The 20,767-nt window shown below is 43.5% G+C and overlaps 1 pseudogene; it reads left to right on the top strand.

Moving 5' to 3' along the window:
• Positions 1-5,052: 5,052 nt before the first annotated feature.
• Positions 5,053-5,603, top strand: LOC129069764 (60S ribosomal protein L11-like; annotated as a pseudogene).
• The last annotated feature ends 15,164 nt before the right edge of the window (positions 5,604-20,767 follow it).

The raw sequence follows: 20,767 nt of genomic DNA, 5'->3' as shown, positions 1-20,767 counted from the left end.
AGGGAGAAAAGGCCAGGGGAGGAGAGGTTACCCTGAGGGTAAGGTCCTTGTTTTCCCAGTTTTGCCCCTGCCAGACACTCTGGTGACAAATCTGCACCTGGCTGAAAATTGCTCGGGCATCGTGTTCAGCTATCTGTCTCATTGTCCCTGTTCCACTTGCCAAGGAATTTTCCTAGCTTCTCACTATCTTCTCTCAGGAGGAAGATAGTCACACCTGTCTGAAGTCCTCTTGTTTATCATACTTATATTCCCCCACTCCCCCAAAGATCTTTGGGCCTTTTCTGTGTAAACCATTTGGGCAGAAGAGGGAAATCAGTTTCAAGGGAAACAATAGGTCGACCCATACTTCACAACTCAACCATCTAGTCCTAACAAATCAATTCAGCCAAACCATTGAGTCTCATTTCAGGAGGTGGTGATAGAGATAAGCTTCTAGTGTGAGGCTAATACTGTGTAAATAAGCAATCAGGTAAATAAGGTTATAGGCATACACCCTACAAAAAGATAAGGAAAAAAATACAAAGGTTAATGAACACAGGGAAGCATAAACCAGTTTCTGAGTCTACAAGACTGTCAGTTGAGAAGACTTCCAAATGTAAGTCTTTTGCTAGAATGAAATTAAGATGTAACAATTGGACAGATCCTCCTCTTCCGCAGTTTGAACATGTCTGGTGATGTCATCAGGCGCTGAGGTAAATTCCATATGGTATATATCAACACAGCCTTAGAACAAGTTCAGTTCCTAATAATTCCCAGTCCAGAGATAGAAGCAAAAATGAAACATTAACTTAAAGGGTTGACAAAAACTAGAACAATTCAGGAACCAATTCAGCTTACAAGCAAAAACAAAGCTTTGAAGACCGTTAACTGTACTAGAGTCCAGTGTCCACAATCGGGCATTGTGATTTCACTGAAATGTAATTTCTATCCCTAAAATCGCCCTCATTTTCATCAGAGAGACTGCATTAAGTCCAGATTTAATTTGGCTTGACTATTTGCATGAGCACAACAAGAATAGCCATCACACAGGCTTTTTAAACCTGTTTTGTTGGAATTTCACAAGGAATTTTTAGATTGAGCTTTAGTCACCTCTCCAAGGCACAGAAGCCAAGCCGCACAGTTGCCATCAGGCTTTGTTTGGGTGGATTTCTCAAGTTATTGAGGTTCTCCAAAATGTCTTGAGATTCCTTCCTCACCATCTCTCGGGAAAGCAACCTTCATTCCTAACCTAGAAGGACTGCCATGAACTACATGACTAAGCAAAGTACCAGGCCATTTCTGTAGTGGGCTCCTATTAGATTTGAAAGTCAATCTCAATTTCTCAAGGCTTTCTGGTAATATCCAGAATCCAGGCACATCTCTCTCAGATAGACATTCCAGTCAAAGTCTTGGTTAATAAAACCACAATTAGAAACTGGTCTTATTGAATTCATGCAAAGAAATGTACTGCCATGACTCTAAGAATTGTCAAAATCTGGAGGGATTGGGTAGGGAGAAAAAAATAAAGCAAAAAGAAAATCTTTGTCCCTTTTAGAGAATGAAAAGACTAAACTCCAATTCTTCATTAGAAAACTAAAAAGCAATTAGCATTCCTTAGATTGGTGAACATATCCCATAACTTTAGACACATAGGCTCCTTGATTGCCAAATACACTCATACTTTTGAGAGACATACATCCATGAGACAGAACAGGTATTATATAGTAAAACTCATTAACCTAGAACAGCTGAAGTTAGTTAAATTGATTTGCTCTGATAGCCAACATTTTTCTTTCTTGATAAGACCTACCTTCCAGAAATTTGCATTTTAAAAGACGACTCAGACAGGAGTTCCTGGAGACCAGATATTCACATTTTCAAAGGCAGACTTTACTTTCATAAAGACAATTATCTATAAGCACTTGTCCTTGAGAAATCCAGGGTTAAATTTCTGCCAGCTGGCAAGTATACACCTTAAAAGTGTTTGGAGGGTTTTTTACTTTTCTTTTCTTTTTTTTTGAGGCATTGTGAATGGAGATTGTATTGCCTGTTGTCTTTGAAGAGAGAAAACATTTCATCCTCATATAAGAGGAAGAAAAATCCTTCATCTTCATAATAGAAGGATAAAACAACTTTTCATTCTCATAAAAGAGGGAGATATTGGGTAGCTGAGGGAAAATATGAGTGTCCCCAAATTTCCCTAGCTCCACTGCCATGTTACCAGAGCCTAGGAATGGCGCACAACACATACTGCCAGCTTCCGCATCATGAGACCTGCATCTCACACCTCCCACACTGGGGCAGAGACCATCCTGAATATGGCAGTACAATTTGTTCAGGTGTGAAATTTTACCAACACTTAGTGGTGATAAGACACTGCTTGTTGTGTTTAGTTAACTCCACATAAGTGATTCTGATGACCTCTGGCCTTAACTAGCCTTATCAGAGGTTCCCACCCTTGTGCGTCTGTAGGAAGGGTATCTAGTACCTTTGCTGCCTTGGATAGAAAACTCATCCTGTAATTCTAGCCTTAGTAGTTGGGCAAGTAACCTTTTTCCCTTCCTTTCATATTCCCAATAGCCCCAGTCCTTAAAGAGGCTTAGGAAAGCCAGGCAGCATCCCCTCACTAGGGGAGGGAGTGTCCCTGTTAAACCATCCTGAGAATTAGCTGAGCTGGCCAGACAGAGATGAATACCCTGGGTAAGAGGATAAAACCCCCTTTTTAGGCCCTCTTTGCCAGAGCTAGCTCGGCCCCATAAAGCATGACTGATTCCTGTTTTATGAGCCTCTATCCTCATGACTAGAAAATTACTAGAAGCACTCTGAGGGTGCAGAGGTTTCAAGAACTTACAAAACAGGACATGCTGGGTCACAAAACCGAGACCCTACACCCAAGGATAACATCAAAATAGGGTGCAGCTGGCACAAGACCAACTGAAACATCCTGCTCTAGAACTGCCCAGGTTACTCAACTACAACACCATTGCCCTTTATAACCTAATAAAATCTCAAAGCCCTAACCCCTCAGGACAGGTGCATTTCTCCATGCCTTGCCCCTTTCCTCCCTTGGAAAGAAAATAAACTTTACTCTCTGTATTTTCTTCTTATTGTAAATTCTTTCACAACCCATACCACTGATCACCCTAACACCAGGCCCTTGGGTGAATCCTGTTGGCCTTCTGTAGGGAGAGAGTTAGAAACATTCAATCACTCTCCAGATTAGTCAATATAAACTTTCCATTTGTGGAAGCAGTGTATCTGAGGCTTTTTTTTTTTAAATTGTGTAACTGTAGAAGCATTAGTGAGGACTAAAGATTTAGTGCCCTAGAGGAACAGACAAGCAGCTGTATTTGCAAGAGCCAAAAAGCATAGCAGTAGTTGTGAGCCCCAGGAGGGCAATCTGGCCACAGGACAGCTCCTGCCACCTTAGCAATGCGTGGTGGCTAAGGGGAACACAGACCATAAGGCTAGGGGCCAAACATGGCACCCTATGCTTACAGACGGAAAGCAGGTCTGGTCAGTGGCTTTCTCTGCTGCCCCCTATCCTATGGTGCTAGGCCCTAGACTACAGAGAGGCAGAGGTCCTACCAGGGTAAGGATGGAGGGTAGAGGAGAACAAGAGAGGCAGTGGGGATGAAGTGGTAGATGAGGCTGCAAGATGCACTCTGCAAGTGCTGGGCTGCAGCCATACCCTAAGCCTCTGGGGTTTGCAGCATGTGACTGCCAGCTGCTGCTCCTGGAAGCAAGCAAGCTAGGGGGAGACTGACAGGCCTCTATGGTCAAGCACCTCCTGCACCCTCCTATAACAATCTGGTACCAGAGGGTGAACAGTGCTACCAGGGAGATTTCCTGTGCTCTTAGGATTAAGTCTCCTCAGCAGCAGTCCTCTGGAGTGTGTGAATGAGTTTGTAACTGCTATTGCTTCCTGGCTAAGCAAGCAGGCTTATGGTCTCGATTTTACTAAGCTCAGTGTCTAATTCCCTTTGGTGTCTTTCTAATTAGTAATTAGCTAACTATCTACGGTAGCATCCCTAGAGAATTCTTAACAAAGGTCTAGGACTCAGAGGCTTTTGAGTTTAATATACACTACCCTCATATTTGAGGAACTCAAAATATTGCCATTGTGCCAACAGTCTCTCTAGATTCCATGGCATAAACAAATGATGTACCTCTGTGTAGGACTGATTCCAGAGGGAGAATCCCCTAGTGGGCGCTGGAGCCATGAACCATGAGGGTTCTTGGCTTTGTGCAGGAAAGAATTCAAGACCAAACCAGACAAGGGGTTAAAGTGGAAATGCAGGTTTAATTGAGCAGAAAGGGCAATCAAGAAAAGTCACTTCACAGACAGAGTAGTGAACTCTCCTGACGAGAGGAGACCCCAACCGTTTCTAGAGACTGAGCTTATATCTATTTGCAGTTTCAATAAAAAATTGCTGGTATGAGGAAATAAAGAGTGGAAAAATTGAGATTAACTTTAACCTTTACAAGGTATATTTTGTGGCCTTGTGTTTTCCCTTCATGGTATGGGTAAATGATAAGATATGGATGAGTAGCTATTAATCAATCTTTGCAGGAATTTTCTTTGTGCAGAGGCTCTTCATGGTCTGCTTGCATCTTGGGTCAGCTGAGTTCCATGTCAGACCTCTGACTTAACTTTGACTTCATTTAATTTATATAGTTGTCATGCCCCTCTTCTATGTTAGGACCAACCCACATGCCATGCTTCATGGGCGTCCCAAAGATTTAAAAAAAAAAAAATCCCACTGAAGATAAACTCATGAAGTCCAGGACATAATACACTTAAAGAAATAATCCACCTCTTGGCTTAGATTTTTTCCACTCTTTTCAAATACAAGATACCACTACTGTATGATACCAACTGCTCCTCTCATAAAACAGAGTTAGGCCCCTCCCCTATTCTATTCCTTCCCTCCTGGAGTATAACCATGCAATTTTTGATAATTCTTATGTATCATTTTATACTTAAACTACACTGAATGATTCCATAAATAACATCTACATTTGTTTGTCACCTGAAGCTTATTGATGATGAAATGATGCTCAGGCTTTCTCATGTTTATCATCATAGTACAGGATCAATGTGAAAAGGAGAAACCCAGGCGGGAACTCTGCATCTGCAAGCTCTGCCTCAACATCTGTGTGGGGGAGAGTGGAGACAGACTGATATCAGCAGCCAAAGTCCTGGAGCAGCTCACGGGTCTGGCCAGACTCCCATGTTCTCCAAAGCTGGATACACCATCAGATCCTTGAGCATCAGGAGAAAGGAACAGATTGCCATCACTGCACAGTCGTGGAGCCAAGGCAGAAGAGATCCTGGAGGAAGATCTGAAGGTGCAAGAGTACCAGTTATGAAAAAATAATTTGTCATATACTGGAATCTTTAGTTTTGGGATCCAGGAACACATCGATCTGGGGATCAATCATGACCCAAGCGTTGATATCTATGGCCTGGACTTCTGTGTGGTGTGGGTGGGTCAGGCCTCAGCATCACAGACAAGAAATGCATGACAGGCGGCACTGAAGTCAAACACAGAATCAACAAAGAGGAGGCCGAGCATTGTTTCCAGCAGAAGTATGATGGGATCATCTCCCCTGGCAAATAAATCCCCATTTCTATACAAAATGCCAATAAAATGTTTTAAGTGAAAAAAATTGATGCTCAGTTCAAAGGCCTCAACACCAGATCACGTCAGAATCAAGACTAGAATACAGGTTCACTGACTCCTGAATTTCTTCTCTTTACATTTCACTGCTTTTGCTGCTTTCCTACAGCCAATATTTTCAATATTATAATTAGTTTCACTTCTCTGAGAATACACCAACATTTTCGTGGAGGCACCTGAGAATTCAGTATGTTTATAAAACTATGATTAAGTCCCAAGATAGATGATCTCTAAATGGATAACTATCACTTGATTGTCCACTAGAGCCATGGTTTATGTAGAGGGTTGAGGAGGATTACATTCACGGGGAGAAAAGCCACACATGGATCTCTAAATCACCCAGAAACTTAAACCCCAGGGTTGCCAGGGGTGGTGGGAGGATTTGGGTGAAGAGGACAGCATACGTAAAAGACAGTGTTTTGCTGGAAGATCATTGTTAAACAAAGCACACATTCTAATGTCAACAGAGGCTGAGTGTTCCCGGTGGCTGTGTGAAGGAGATGGAACCTCCTCGCATTAGATAGGAGACAGCTATCAGCATCTCAAGGGCAGGACCCATGTCTGATTCAATATCCTTGCATACCAAACACTCAGAAAAGAATCTGGCACTCTGTCAGCGCTCCATCAAAAATCTATTGAATGATATGTTTACCTGGGCTCCACAGCAGGGTCAGTCCAGAGGCAATGAGTGACATTGACTTCCCTGGCCCAGTATAATTTGAAAATCCCCTTCTCTGTGAGTCTGTATTCAAGGCAGAAAGTAGGTGGAGAAGAGATGGGGGCTCTGAAACCTTCACCCATAGTTGTGAACACAACCTCAATCTTTCAGAAGCCTGAGTCCAAAAAAAACTTTCTAGTACACTTTTGAAATTGTTATAGATTGTGATGGTGGCATTGCACAAAATGTGCAATAGCAATGTACTCTCAGGGCAGGGCTCTGTCTGGTTGAGGTAGGAATGCTGCAGCATCTTGCTTGGAGAACATTTTAGTTTACTACATTTGTTGAATGATTACCAATCATCCCATCCATCAAGGGACTTGCTTTGTGCATGAGAAGAAGGAGCCAAAGAAATGGTGACAGCTGACAGAGGATTGGCTTCATTTAGAAGAAGACTTGAGTACGTCCCAGTTGGAGGAATACCTTGCATTGACTTGGAATTCATGGACTAAAGGACACATCAGCCTGCAGTTTATCCGTTTCTTCTTCCAGTGATCTAAACCTGGTCTCTGTTGACTTGGTCAGGTTGTCAATTACTTCTAGAATGGAGTCAATCTTCTTTATTATCTAATTTCTTTTGTCTCAATTAATGCATCACCAGTTTCTTCACTTGCCTTGCTTCCAGGCAACATTATGTGTCTCTCTTTTCACTCTTGCTATTTGTAGAGTCAGCTCATCAGTTGACAGTGCTGCCATCCTTGTTTCTGCCTCTGCGATGTCCAGGGATAAGAGTTTGGATCAACTCTCCTTGTGGTGTATCCTCCAGGAAGGCTGGTGGATCTCTGTATGCTGGATCCTTTGGTGGACCCATCTGATAGGGGTCTGTTGATCTTGACTTTGTGATTGCTAGTGATGTGCCTGGGCAGCTTTGCAAAGGCTTAGACATCTTGGTTGGGACTTGCTGGTTCTCTAATAAATTTTTGAATTTGAAAAATATTTGACATTTTTTAGTTTTGGAAAGAGTTTGTTTTAGAATACAAGTTTCTAGAAGGTAGGTATTCCTTTCTGTGTAACAGCAAACATAGCACTTCCTATAAATATTATTTGACAAGGATATCACTTTGACAGATGAACAAATATTCCTGATTGGCTACTTTAGGAAGTAACTCTAAAAACAAGAACTCTCATTCTGCCTCAGACCACCTGCAAATTTTACTTTGTAATATTGGTTTCTCAGCATTGCCTGTAAACTACTTTAAAAAAAATAAATTTATATAATTTAATATGAGGGGGAAAACCACTCTCTTGTGTGTCATGTACCTCAATTTATGTGTTTACTTCCAATGCATAATCCTGAAAAGGTATCCTTTCTAATAGTAGGAGAATTAGAGTGCCCTCTGGAGGCTATATTTTTGTATTTTAATTTTAGATCTATGGTTAGGAAAGCTCAAAGAAAACCATTTACCACGGTACTCTTCCCATGCAGTGTTTGAACTCCATCTATATCTATAGGGATAGAAACTCAGTACCTTCCAAAGAATCCTGATTCATTTTTAATCGTTTCTATTAGAAAATCTTTCCTTACAACAAATCCAGTTCTTTGTCCTTAGAATATTGTTTGCAAACCAAAAGATCCCAAGACAACACCAAATGCTAGCTTCTAAACTCCCTTTCTCGTTTGTAGGATAGTATGCATGTGATTGTGTTCCAAACCCTACAGCCGATGTCTTCTGAAGTGCATGGGCCCATTTAGGGTCAAGAATTTGACATCAAAAGCTTTTTTTAGAGAAATGTCTCTTGGGGTGAAGCATGGGCCTTTGGGCCCTTGGCTTCTTGAGTTGTCTTAAAACAAAGATGCTACATTAAATATATTTTTGAAGGTGCTTCATGTTAAGGATGGCTGATTATATTTTGACCCAAGACTTATCCAACTCATAGGCATCTCTTTCCCCAGCCAAGCAATTCGCCATCTTACCCCATTTCTGCATTCTCCCCACTGCCATAGCACCCACCACCACAAATGTGGTTGGCAAAGAGGGATTTGCTCTGTGAGATGGGTGGCAATACTTGCTCACATTGACCCTTTGTTCCAGGAACTTCCCACCACATCTTCTGATTGTGAGCTCATCTTGTGGCAGACCCTCTGCCCAGAAGCACTCAGAGATCTGACTGTATCAGCCACCTGGCCCTTGGGTCCTTGTCCCATGTCCAGCGTAAACAGGACAGCAGGAAAATCCATGAGTTGGAACGACTCTTTATGCTCAGCAGAGGAAAGAGAAAAAAACATTCTAAATACAGGGAGTGGCCTGGCAGCAAGGAATAAGCAACGGCTGTCTTCCGCTGACAGACAGGCAAGGGCATGGAGAGATATACCCTCTCTGTGGCAAGGTTATGTGGGGACTTCTGAAAACTGATGGTGCAGCAGGAACACTGAACCCTCTACTCACCTCAAGCCCCACTGGCACCGCAGACCCCACTCACAAGTCAACAGCAGCCCACTGCTAAAAGAATTTGAAGGCTGAGGCACTGAGGTTAAAACGTCACCAAAGAAATCAAAACATAGCTCATCTAAATGAATAGACTGACTCAATCCTCCATACTAATACCTGACAGGAGAGACATGCCCATTTCTGGGCAAAAATACTACTAATATAATCACTTCTATTCTCCTAAGATGGAGGCCAGTATTTTTTAAAATGTTAAGATATTTAAAAAGCAACATAAAACAACCTATCGTCAAAAAATAAAGCAATCATCAGAACCATACTCAGAGATAACCCAGGTCTTAGAACTATCAGAGATCTTAAAATAACTCTGATTATGTTAAATCATCCCATGTAAAAGGTGGACAACCTGCCTGAACAGATTGGGAATTTCAGCAAGGATAGGGAAACTGTAAGAGTCAAATATAACAAACATGATGTCAGAAATGAAAAATTACATTGACGGGCTTATCAGCATGGCCAAGGAAAGAATGAGCTCAAAGAACAGGTCAATAGAAATCATCTAAATTAAAATACAAAGAGAAAAGAGAGTGGAAAACATAATACCTAGTGTATTCATACAATGGAATAATATTTGACCATAAATACAATGTGTATTCATACAATGGAATAATATTTGACCATAAAAGGAATGAAATACAATAGATGTTACAATACAGGTGAACCTTAAACACATTATGCTGAGTTAAAGAAGTCACACACAAAATGCCATATGAAATATCCAGAATGGGTCAATACATGAGAGCTAAAAAGCAGATTAGTTGTTGCCAGGGGCTGGGGGGAGGCGAAGTAGCGGGGGGCTGTTGAAGCACAGTGAAGACGTGTGGGAACTAGCCAGAGGTGATGGTTACACACATTGTGAATATAATAGATGCCACTGAATTCTAATTCTAAAATAATTAGTCTCATATTAGGGGATTTTCACCTCAGTTTTTAAAAAGACACATAGCAAATCACAGGCAAGAAATCATTATTTTCTCCTTTAACTAATGATGTCCAAGCCCTTGAGCTGTATGGCTTTGGAACACTGTAAAAGGTGATAGCTATGTCATTAACAGAGAAGCTACCCTAAGAGGTAGGTTAATAAATTGTGGCTGGCTCTTAAATTATTACAAAGAAAACATGATAATAAAATTCATTTGAATATTTTCTTAAAAAAAAAAGACTTTTGGATACCACCAAAAGCTGATAAAACTCATTGTCATCAGACGTATACTACAAGAAATATTGAATAAAATTCTTCGGGCAGAAGGAATACAATACCAGATGAAAGCTTGTACAAAGAAACAAAAAGTGCCAAAAAATGGTGAAAATAAAGGATATTCCCAGTCAGTTTATTCAAGTCAATTGCACACAATTAACAATTTATTTATCAAGACTTCAAGATTCTTTGCTTGTTCCCACCAATCCTAAACTCTTACCGCACCACGAACTTGGCCAGTCTGAGTTTCCTGTCTGCCTTAAACTGCTTGAGCCTACATCCAAAGCTTTATAATTGTTCAATTTCTGGCTTTCACTTTCTGAGACACTGCTAAGATTATCAAAGTGAGGTTCTCTCTTATTGCAGTAAGCTCACATAAACTTAGTTTTACTTTATTTTTTAAAATAGTAATACAATATCTACAGTATGATCCCATGCATGTAAAACAAACAAACAAACAAAAACTATATGCATGTAAATGCACGGAGAAAGGTCTAGGCAGGTACTTGCCAAACCCTTACGGCAGTGACCTGGCAGAGGAGGACACTAAATGGTTCTGGAAACAAAGGGGGACTTGCCTTTTTTACATTATATTTTTCTGTGTTTTTTGAATGCTTCATGATAAGCATATATTCTCTCTGTGACTTAAAAATCCAATTTTAAAAAGAATTAAAAATTGAAAAAAAACTAGGGCCTTACTATTATAAGTTCAGAAAGATATATTTGACTCAAAATGTATCATGGGTCAGGTCTAATTTTTTTGCTGGTCAGTATAACCTAGGCAGAACAATGTACTTATTTTTATGAGATTTTGCATAAGTTGTAAAAATAGTACAGGAGTCAAACTCAGACTCTCACTCAGCCCACTAGACCCTAGGAGAAAATTAGCCCATAGGTTGGAAGTGTTACAGTAGCAGCCAGGAATGAGCAGCCAGAAATAAAGGCAGGGCCCTCACCACTGCAATTTAACTTAATACAAGAGGCTAAAAGCAAAGGAAGACATGTCTCACTCATCGACGGAATAATCCTGAGCCGGGTTTGATAAGGCTGCCTGGCATTCTGAACAGCAAGCAAAACTATGATAGTGTAGGAGACGGGGAGCCCTTGAAAGTCTGCATGTGTCACCTCCACTGGCTGGGAAAAGGAAAACCTCGAGACTGTGTGTTCATCCCAAGGCCTGGAAGGGAGAAGGGGAGGGGTCTACAGTACCTAAAGAAAAAAATCCGTAAAACAACTTTGGTTAAATGCCTGCCTTAAAATGACCAAATAGAGTCTAGAGCAAGATAATACCTACGTGGGTTGTCATGCCTCCCCAGGGGAAAGCTGGTACAACCTTTACCTGTCAATCAATATGTAAACTTCTTCACCCCTCACCCCATCAACTATACAAGTCCTCAGAACAAGGGACTCTGTCTCTTGGCTCTCCTGGCCCTTTTTCCACACAGGGGGCCCCTGGTCAGTCAGCCTCTGGCCAGCCAGGTCCTGGTCACCCGGGCTCTTGCCACCCCTTTGCTCTGCTATTAGAGCTTAGCATTAATAAACTTTGCCTGCATCCTGATAGACTTGCTGATCTGTAATTCTTCACTGTGTTGGCAAGAAGAACCAAGTTTCTCCTGTTAACGGAAGGAGGCATTGCCCCTGCAGCATAAGGCCTTGAAGTGGGAAGGGGCGGAGTGGGGGCCCTGCTCTAATGCTCTGGGGCCAAGTATGGGGAAACTGGAAGCAGACCCTATTCCTCCTCGGTCAGACCCCACTCAGAGACCCAGCTCAACTTCCGAGCAACTTTCCCTGTGACCCCAATTCAACCCATCCTAGACCGGGCCAAGAGATATCACCAACCATCACATCAACTGACAGCCACCTCATCCAAAGGGCAAGCAACCCCTGACCTGGTTTGCAAGCTGCATCAGTTTGGTCATGGGCTCTGCCCCAAATTCCATGCGGCCAAGGGCTCCCTAGGCTGACTGCTCACTGGGGGGCAGTCTTCCCTGTTCCCTTTCGCCAAACCCTATCTTTACAGATAGAAAAACTGAGACCCCAAGAACTTAGGTGACTCTGTCAAGGTCACAGTGATTCAGAGGTAGAATCCTTTTAACACTGACTCCCTTGGCTTAAGAAAGAGAATAAATTCTGGCATCTAGAAGGGATTTCTTCTAGAGCAATATTTTAATGCATCATACAAAAAAGAAAATTCAAATGGTTTACGCAGCACACGTACTCTAAGCTAGGTCAGAATTCCCACTTATTTCATACAAGTAGTTTAGACAAGAAGGAAGCCAGGAAAGCAGAATTCTTCAAGTTTCTCAAGAAGTCAGCCTTGAGGGGAAATGCACCAGCAATCCTTTTTGCTACTGTTGCTCCTTCTTCTGAATGGTGCCATTAAGAAGTCATTTTAGTGGTCATTTTTTAGAAGGAGCCATTAACTAACAACCCTAGGCTGGGTTCCTGGCCTCCTCCCAGCGGGGATCATCTTCAGGAACCCAAACATACAATCCCAAGTGTCACTGCAGAGGAGAACTTGCACTCTGCCTTCTATATCTGGGTTCCCTTTGGCAGAAGCAGTGGCGCCCTGGGGACTGGGGAGCCCAGAGAGTGGGGGGAAGAGCCCCATATCCAGGGTGAGGGGCTGCCCACCTGAAAAGAGCCACAGAGGAACATCTGAGAAAGGGTCCCAGGGATCCTCTGTGATTCCCTCCGACTAAGTCCTGTGTGTAGGTGGGGAGCTGCAACCCGGAAACCCAGCCAGGAGTGAGACTGGAGTGAGACTGGAGTGAGGGAGGTGGTATGTGGCCCAGCCAACCCACAGGCCAGCCATCGCCCCACCTGGGGTCTCAGTGCCTCACTGCACTGTGGAACAGAGGCTGTGGCTGGGAAGCTGAGGTTTTTCTGCAGAAATTTCTCTCCTGGGGCCTGATTCTGATGGTCCTTCAGATATCTGAAGCCAGGCATCATGTCCCCCTAAAACGTCTTAGGATTCATCCTTAGGGTGTGTGCAAGGCTGAGCTGTGCAGAGCCTTCTGAGGACAGCTGCAGGGACTTGGGAAATCTGCTTATATGCTGTCTCTGGGTGAGCACAGGGCCTGCTCTGTGAGTTCAGGGTCACAGCACATTTTGTAGCACTTTCATGGAGACCTACCCCTGACCTTATGCCTTCCCGATAGGCAGACTGTCCCAGAATCTCTCCTGGGGACTCCCTCTTCCACTTCGGCATCCCTAAGCATCCCTGAGCTCCCTCCGCCTGTGTCCACTGGCCAGACGAAAGTCAGGGAGCAGCCACAGTTTTACAGTTTTGCAGCTTTGCCGCTGCTGTCACTTCTGCTGCTTCTGTACAGCGTTGCTGCTGACCACTGACCCTGAACCGTGAGACACACTCTTGCCCACCAATAGGATGGTGTTCTTGATGGTTCAGACCCACCAAAGACACAGCGATATCATCATTCCACAGGCACTCTGCTGCTCTGTCTCGTCCTAAGTGAGGGCTTACCTGCGGTGCCATAAGAACATCTCCCTGGACACCCTTCCTTGGCGGTGGTTGCGGTGGCCCTTAGCTGCAGAGGCCTACAGCCAAGAACAGGTCCAAGGGCACTCACTTCCCCACCGGAATGCACATCGGAACTACCCCGTCCCCGGGAGCTTGGAGTTGTGTCGAAGACCTTCTACCGCCATGCACTCAAGGCTGCTCACTCATCTCACGTGGACACAGTTAAGAGGGGCTTTTCAGGAGATTTTTCCCTAAGATCAGATCCTGATGTGAGCCCTGACCTGCACACAGAAGTAGCAGAACCCTTGAAATTGCAGCTTTGTTGATAAAATATTTGAAAAATATATCTATTCCTCCAGGCAACCAGGCTACAAATATGTCTATTTGTAGCAGTCTCTTCTAGTTAACTTCTGAAAAAAAGTTCTTGAAAATAAATTCTTAAAAGGATTTTTTAAGGAGTGTACCTCTCTCACAGTCCATGACATCCACTCTAAAAATGGATCACGTCCACCTCCTACCTTCCTCTGGAGGGCGGGGCTGGAGGGGTGAAAGGGAAGAGGGCACCGTGTTTTGCGAGTTCCCAAACCAGAGGGCCTGTTGTGAGATGACACTGTAAGGACTGATGTCATTGTGCTAACTGAACAGATGACGACTCTCTCTGTCTGCAGACTGGGCCATAATTAATGCATGGAGTCGCAGTGTAGTAAAGGGTCCACGTCCCTCTCTGGCCCTTCCTAACGGCTGATGCCAATCCGGCCTCCATGTTGGAAGTGACGTGGGCAAGGCTGGCTCTCTCAGGCCTCCAGCCACGTCATTAGCCAGCCAGCACGGAAGCTGCCCTGATGGCTCACATGCCCTCGGGCCAGGGCATGTGGAGGCTGGAAAGGAAGCTGTCCCTGCCCTAAGGATGTCCCACAGCTAATCGTGACTTCAGCGCCCATGGTCCTCAACAGGAGTGATTGAGTTCGAGAAGAGGCTCCAGATCCTGCTTGGTCCCCCTTTCCTCTGGCTCCCACTTCCCTTGGCAGAGCTATGTCCTTTGTTAGATCAGTTCACCTGCCTGCTTTTCCAGACACTGGTCCTCCTGCCAGGCCTGGCCCAGTCTCCCAGGTCTGGGCTGAGGATGGCTACCGTCCCAACACCCCCAGCAGGCATGGCAGGAAAGGAGTTACGAGCACAGACTCTGGCATTGCCACCGATTAGCTGTATGACCTTAAGCAAGTTTCTCAACTTCTCTGTGCCTCCGTTTCCCCTTCTGTAAATGGGGATAACAATACCTACCAAATAAGATTGTAAGTCTATAACCTACGAAATACTTAGGGAAGTGCCTGGCACACCGTAGGGACCATAAAATTGTCATCATTACTATTATTACTGCTTCCCCAGGACACTAGTTTTTCACCTCTGCCCTTTAGTTGCTCATTCATGGTGGTAATGGAACATAATCTGAGGATCTCTGATTCTGTATGTGGAAACCAGAGACTCACTTACCCTTACCAAGGATGCCACATCTTTTACACTTCTTTTTGTCTTGCGGTAGACATACTGATGAGGGCTGGGGAGGCTGGACCCTTGCCTTCAGAAGCCCACGGGCACACTTGTCAGGTAGACGGGGGGCCACAGCCCCCTAACGCAGGGCTCTGAGACCTTGGGCAAGTCACTTTCTCTCTGTAAGTCTGTTTTCTTCTTCCTAATTTGTAAGGCTGGGAACAGATAATCTCTAATTTTCATTCTTTTAAGTGTGACATTTTAGAATCTGGCTTATTCTAAAAGATCCCTGAGTTACCTATGGATCTTAATAATTCACAGAACTACATTCAGAGACTGTGGAATACACATGTCTGATAGAAGAAGAAGCTCTCAGCAGATATGAGGATGTAAAATCTGAGATAATTAAAATGAAAGTCATAAAAATGAAGTTCTCTACATCAATGGGCTGGTTTTTCAGATAACTGGACTTCACTCTTCCAAAGTACCAAAATTTAGAACTCAAACTGTAGAATGGTATAAACCACCTTTAGGGTTTTCAGCAACCTCCTAGTTCTTTTTAAGGCAATTTTCAGGATAACCAAGCTATAAACTGAATTTTTTTAAGTGATAAATGGAGAAAGAGAGCAAGTGTCGCTGGTAAAACATTTAAGAAGAGCACAGAGCAACCACTCCAAAGTCAGCCTTAGAGGGTCCCTCCTCGGGGCTGCTGTGGGCCTGTGAAAGGGGACTGCGTGGGGCTCCAGGGGTAGCGGCTGGCAGTGCTGGGCTCTCCGTGCGAGCGCTGGTTACATGGGTGCTCGATGTATGATTGTCATTCATATATTTGTAATTTATGTACCTTGTGTATGTGCATGATATTTCTCAGCATTATGGATTCCAAAAGAGCAGCAAATGGGTGACTTGGGAAGTTTTAATAACCATTGTTTGCTATACAATATTTCTTGCAGGCAAAGACACTCCTCAAAAGTCACCCTGATTTTATCGACAGGTCGTATGGCCAGAAAGATGTGCCACTAAATGTCCTCCAAGAGAACATGCTGTGGGTAGAGGGTTCCCCACAGACTGACAGCTTTCAGCTACTGCCCCCGAGCCCTGAGGCCACTCATGCCCTGGCCTGCTCCCGGACAGTGACTGAGCACAGCAGAGGTAGTGCCAGCTCATTCCTGCCAACGTGGGACTATTGTTAAGGTCAGCCTTTGCTCAGAGCCTTTGGCCTGGCCAAAATTTTCTCAGAATTGCACTGCATTTTGAGGCTCTTCCTCCTCATTCCTGCCTTCCTGCTTTCCCCTGGCAGGAGTCAGATCTAACTCCAACTTAAAGGCTTTTCTGCATGCCCAACTCTCCCCCTTTATCCTTTACAGGCATTTTCCCCAATAAATCTCTTGTATGTCTAATCCCATGTTGGCATCTGCTTCTCAGGGGACCCAAATGGACAACTGTGTTCCAGTGCTTTTCCCTAAGCGCTTTTTTAAAAATTGAGACCACCCTTAATGTGTGGTTTTGTAAATCTTTCCATACTACATATTTTGAGCATTTTTCCATGATACTAAATGTTCTTCAAAATAGGCTTACGAAATGGCTGCATTGCACATGTTGAGAATGCACCATTATCTTATGTGAAAGCTTTTAGATTCATGATGTACATTTGTTAGGTCTGAGCTGCCCAGAATCTTTTGAATACCCTTCCACTGGGAAATTCCCCACAGTAGTGGGGGCCTGCTTCCCAAGCTACAAACCCAAATTTCCTTTCTCAGGCTCCCTTGCAGGCGGGTACAGAGAGATGGCTCTCCCAGATACCCTTGCAGAAAACCTAAATGAGAAAGAGAGCGGTGCATTGTGTGGGGCCCGTTTTCTACTATTGGCAGTGACAAGAGATCTTTGGCTCTCCAGCCGTGCTTCCTGCTTGTTCCTCATCTTCCTTTTTATTTCTTTTTTTTTTTTTTAACTTTAATCATTATTTCCTTTTCAATTGCATTGCTCTTCATCTTTCAAAGACATTATCTTATTGGTTGTAAGGAAGTAACAACCCCATTCATAGGAAAGCTAACTGAAAATCAGAGATGTGTTTCAAGTGACCCATCCATTGTTAGATCCAGGCTTGTGCTGTCCTGCCACTAGGCTATTCACCTGGGAGCTCTCTGCATTTTTGGCCTCAACTGTAGCAGCTCCATCTGCCACCCAAGTAGTAAGTGCAATATGAAGCAAAAGGCTGCATGCATATTTTGGGTTATGTGGAAAAAAAAGTAAGACACAGAGCACTGTGCGTGCTCCTTTGGAGTGAGAAATGGAGGAACTCAGATTCGATTTAGCTGGTATCTGCATCCAGAAGCAGTAGGAATAAACTGATAAAAATGTGTTCTCTTTCTGGGAGAGAGAGAACTGGACAGCTGGAATGAGACTGAGATGAGACACCTCAGTGTATACATTTGTACATCTTTTTTACTTTTGAAGCAGAAAAAAGAAAAAAATACTCCAGGAAGAGCTGATCATCAAATCCTTCCAGAGAGAGGTCTTCCAAGCCAAGGAGGCACTGTCAGCCGCACCCACTGAAGTCCTGAAATCCTTTAGTCGCCCCCCCCCCTCCATTGGTGCTTTCCATGCCTCAACCCTCCATGCGGCAGAGAAGGCAGGCCTCCACCTTGTCCTAGGGTGACCTGAGGTCTGCAGCAGTGAAACCACAGCAGAGGATCCAAGAAGCCTCTTAAAACCCCATCACTTCCCACAGCTGGGTGGACTCATGACAGGGGGCACACACCTCCCCTGCTGTGGGCTTCTGGCCTCTTTTCATCCCTGCATTTTTCCCATAGATTGGTTCAGTTGTCATAACTGACTGTCTCAACTATCCTGGGGACACACCAAGTGCATCCTGGGGAATGGCTTCACGGTCAGAGCCCATGAGCTTGATCCTGCCATCTGATGCAGTAACAAGTCTAGGCATCCTGACTGTAGCTCCTCATGTTCTTTCCAGGGCTCTGAACCCAGTATATGTGAGTATGTGCTTGCTCCACCAATTGGCTACCATGGAAAGATCAGAAATCCTGGTGAGTTTAATGCCTGATGATGCCTGCTTATGTGCCTTCTTAATCTTTCTGCTGCAGCAAGAAATGGCTGAGTGATTTGGGCAATTACAATTGTCCCGTCCCTACCGTGGTCTTGGTATCCCCCTAATTGCGTTGGCTGCTGTCATCTGGGCATATTCAGCCATGTCTTGACTTGCTCCGCTAGTTCTTTCCCCATGGACTTGAATGATCTCGTGATGATAGCCATTATGAGGATCCAACCGAGGGCTGCACACAAACCTAATCAATATGTGGGGCAGAGGTGTAAGTGATTAGATTGCCAACTCAGTTCCTGTTTGTGGTAGGCACCATGAAGGCCTCAACCTCTTCGAACATGATTGGCACTGACAGTTATCTCTTTTGTGGACCCAAGAACAATGCTGAACAGTGTATCAGGGGCATGTGCATATAATCACTCAACTTCAATTGCAGTAGCCTGTCAAACTGAGCTCCCTTCCTGTGTGGAGTGGCTGGGCACCGACCTTTGCTGACCTCTTGTGAATACCTGCAGGGTTGAGAGCATCACATAATTCACCATTACACAGTGTAGGAAATCAAGCCTGCTGCTCTAGGACTGATGGGCAGACTTCAGTCTGAATGGAGCATTGCTTGGCATAGAGCCGCCACTTTCCCTTTCCCCAATACGGGGGCCCTGGTCCCCGGACTGTTGGGGAGGTGAATACACAGCCTGTAAGGGGCCCTGAAAAGTTGTTCTAATGGGCTCCATCCCATGTTCTTAAGCATTTGTAGACACTTTGATTAGTCCCATCCCTCCATTTTTAAGGGCCCATTACCGGGGCTTTGAACTGAAATAAGAAACCTGCCTTCTGATCTTCAAGGATATGTACACAGACAAGCACCTTTTCCGATTCAACTCTGAGATTTTTGATTTTAAACAAACAATTGTATTTCCTACAAGTGAAGATGACCTCAAGCAGCAGCCTCCTAGAAAATCACCTGCTTAGTCCAGACCCTGTTAACATATAGAAATAAAAGATTATTTAGGGTGTCATTTTTTCAAATACATTGGTTTTTAAGAAAAAAGAAAATTGTTTAGAAAGTATAAAATGTTATTGGAAGTATTTAATATATTTCAAACACAAAAATATAAGTTCCTTTACTACAAGAACCTCAGTTATTCGATGTAAACTTCTAAAATGCAAAATTTAAACATATGTGCATTCTAATTATTAGAGGTAACCTTAATAACAGTAAGCTGTTAGTCAAAAAAGATGCATGGTCACTTCCAGCAAAAATATTTTACAATTTTAGGTGTATCACTTTTGTTTTCAGAGAACACACACTAGCATGCATTGTCGCTGAACTTGAAGCAGCTCTTGATTCTGTCCTGTTTTCATTGTGGTGTGTTCTGAGCTGACAGATGCCACTCACACCCCACAATGTGCACAGAGCCTTCTAGTCTGCAAGCGGACACCAAGGCCCTGCCAGTCCCGCTTTTATCCTCACAGTCACTTCTTAACATTTCTGTCCATCTTTAACTGACTCAAGTAGGTGTAAAGTAGCTTAGATGGTCAACTTCCTCAGAGCAGGTAGCCTCTGGGAGAAGCTAAAGGGAGAAACTGCAAAATAAACAAAAGTGTGTTTTTGTCCTAAAGGTAATACGGCAAAAAAAAAAAAAAGAAGAAAAGAAAAGAAAAAGAAAAGGGAGGGGGGTGACCCTCCTCAGGCAATTTACTGTAACAGCCTAAAGCCTCAATGTCCTTATCTGTAAACTATAATCTCTGCATAAAAGCTTCTATAAAGTTAAATAAGTCTATAAGCACAACAGCAAACTTAAGCCAAATGCTCATTTCTTAGGAGCTCATTAATTTATTGTGAAATCACTGTGGGGTTTTTGGTGTTTTTTTGTTTTTGGTTTTGTTTTGTTTTTGATGTGTCAACTTGGCTAGGCTGCCATCCTCAATTACTCGATTAAACTCTATGGTAGGTGTGCTGTGAAGGTATTCTACTGATACAATAAAGGCCCCTAATCAGACATTAAGAGTCTGGATAAGCTGGGTAGGCCTGGTTCAGTCAGTTGAAAGGGCTTAGAAGCAAAAGCCTTAAAAGCTGAAACTTTCATGAAAAAAAAAATTCCATCTGTGAACAGCAGTTTCACCCAACCCGTGAAATGCATCCTGCTCTCATTGTTCCCTTCCTGTCTGTCTGCAGATAACTTGGGTCTATACCTGTGAGTTCCACCTGCCCATGACCTGCCTGTTTTGACCACCAGTCCTATGGATTTCAGGCTTGCTTAGCGAGCACCCCCAATCATACAAGCACATTTCTTGTAACACATGTATACATTTACAAATATTTAGTACTTGTTCCTACTGGTTCTGCCTCTCTGGTTGAATCCTGAGTGACATGCCCACAAACTGGAAGGGGATACTGCAAAAAGGAATGAGGGATGCATTATAAGTCCTTCCAAGCCCCACTGAGAGTAATACAATAGTAAAGGAATGTGGAAAGTTACAAGTCTTACACTGGGTTAAAAAGCAGATTGATAAATAAACTTAATTTTGTTCCTCTATTAAAATCTCATTAAAACAAAGTAAATATGGGGAAAGGATTTCTTTTTAAAATATACAAATCTATAAATACAGGGAGAGCAGAGAGACAACAACAACAAGTCACCCTGGAAGCTGAAAAGCAGAGAACCTGTGGCAAATTACTTAGCAGACCTGAGCATGCCAGATCCTAAACCAAC

Source organism: Pteronotus mesoamericanus, unplaced genomic scaffold (genome assembly GCF_021234165.1).
Source record: "Pteronotus mesoamericanus isolate MK-2021 breed Mesoamerican mustached bat unplaced genomic scaffold, CSHL_Meso_final contig_24, whole genome shotgun sequence".
Lineage (NCBI taxonomy): Eukaryota > Metazoa > Chordata > Mammalia > Chiroptera > Mormoopidae > Pteronotus > Pteronotus mesoamericanus.
Note: the sequence above shows the minus strand (reverse complement) of the source record. Positions and strands in the feature narration are given on the sequence as shown.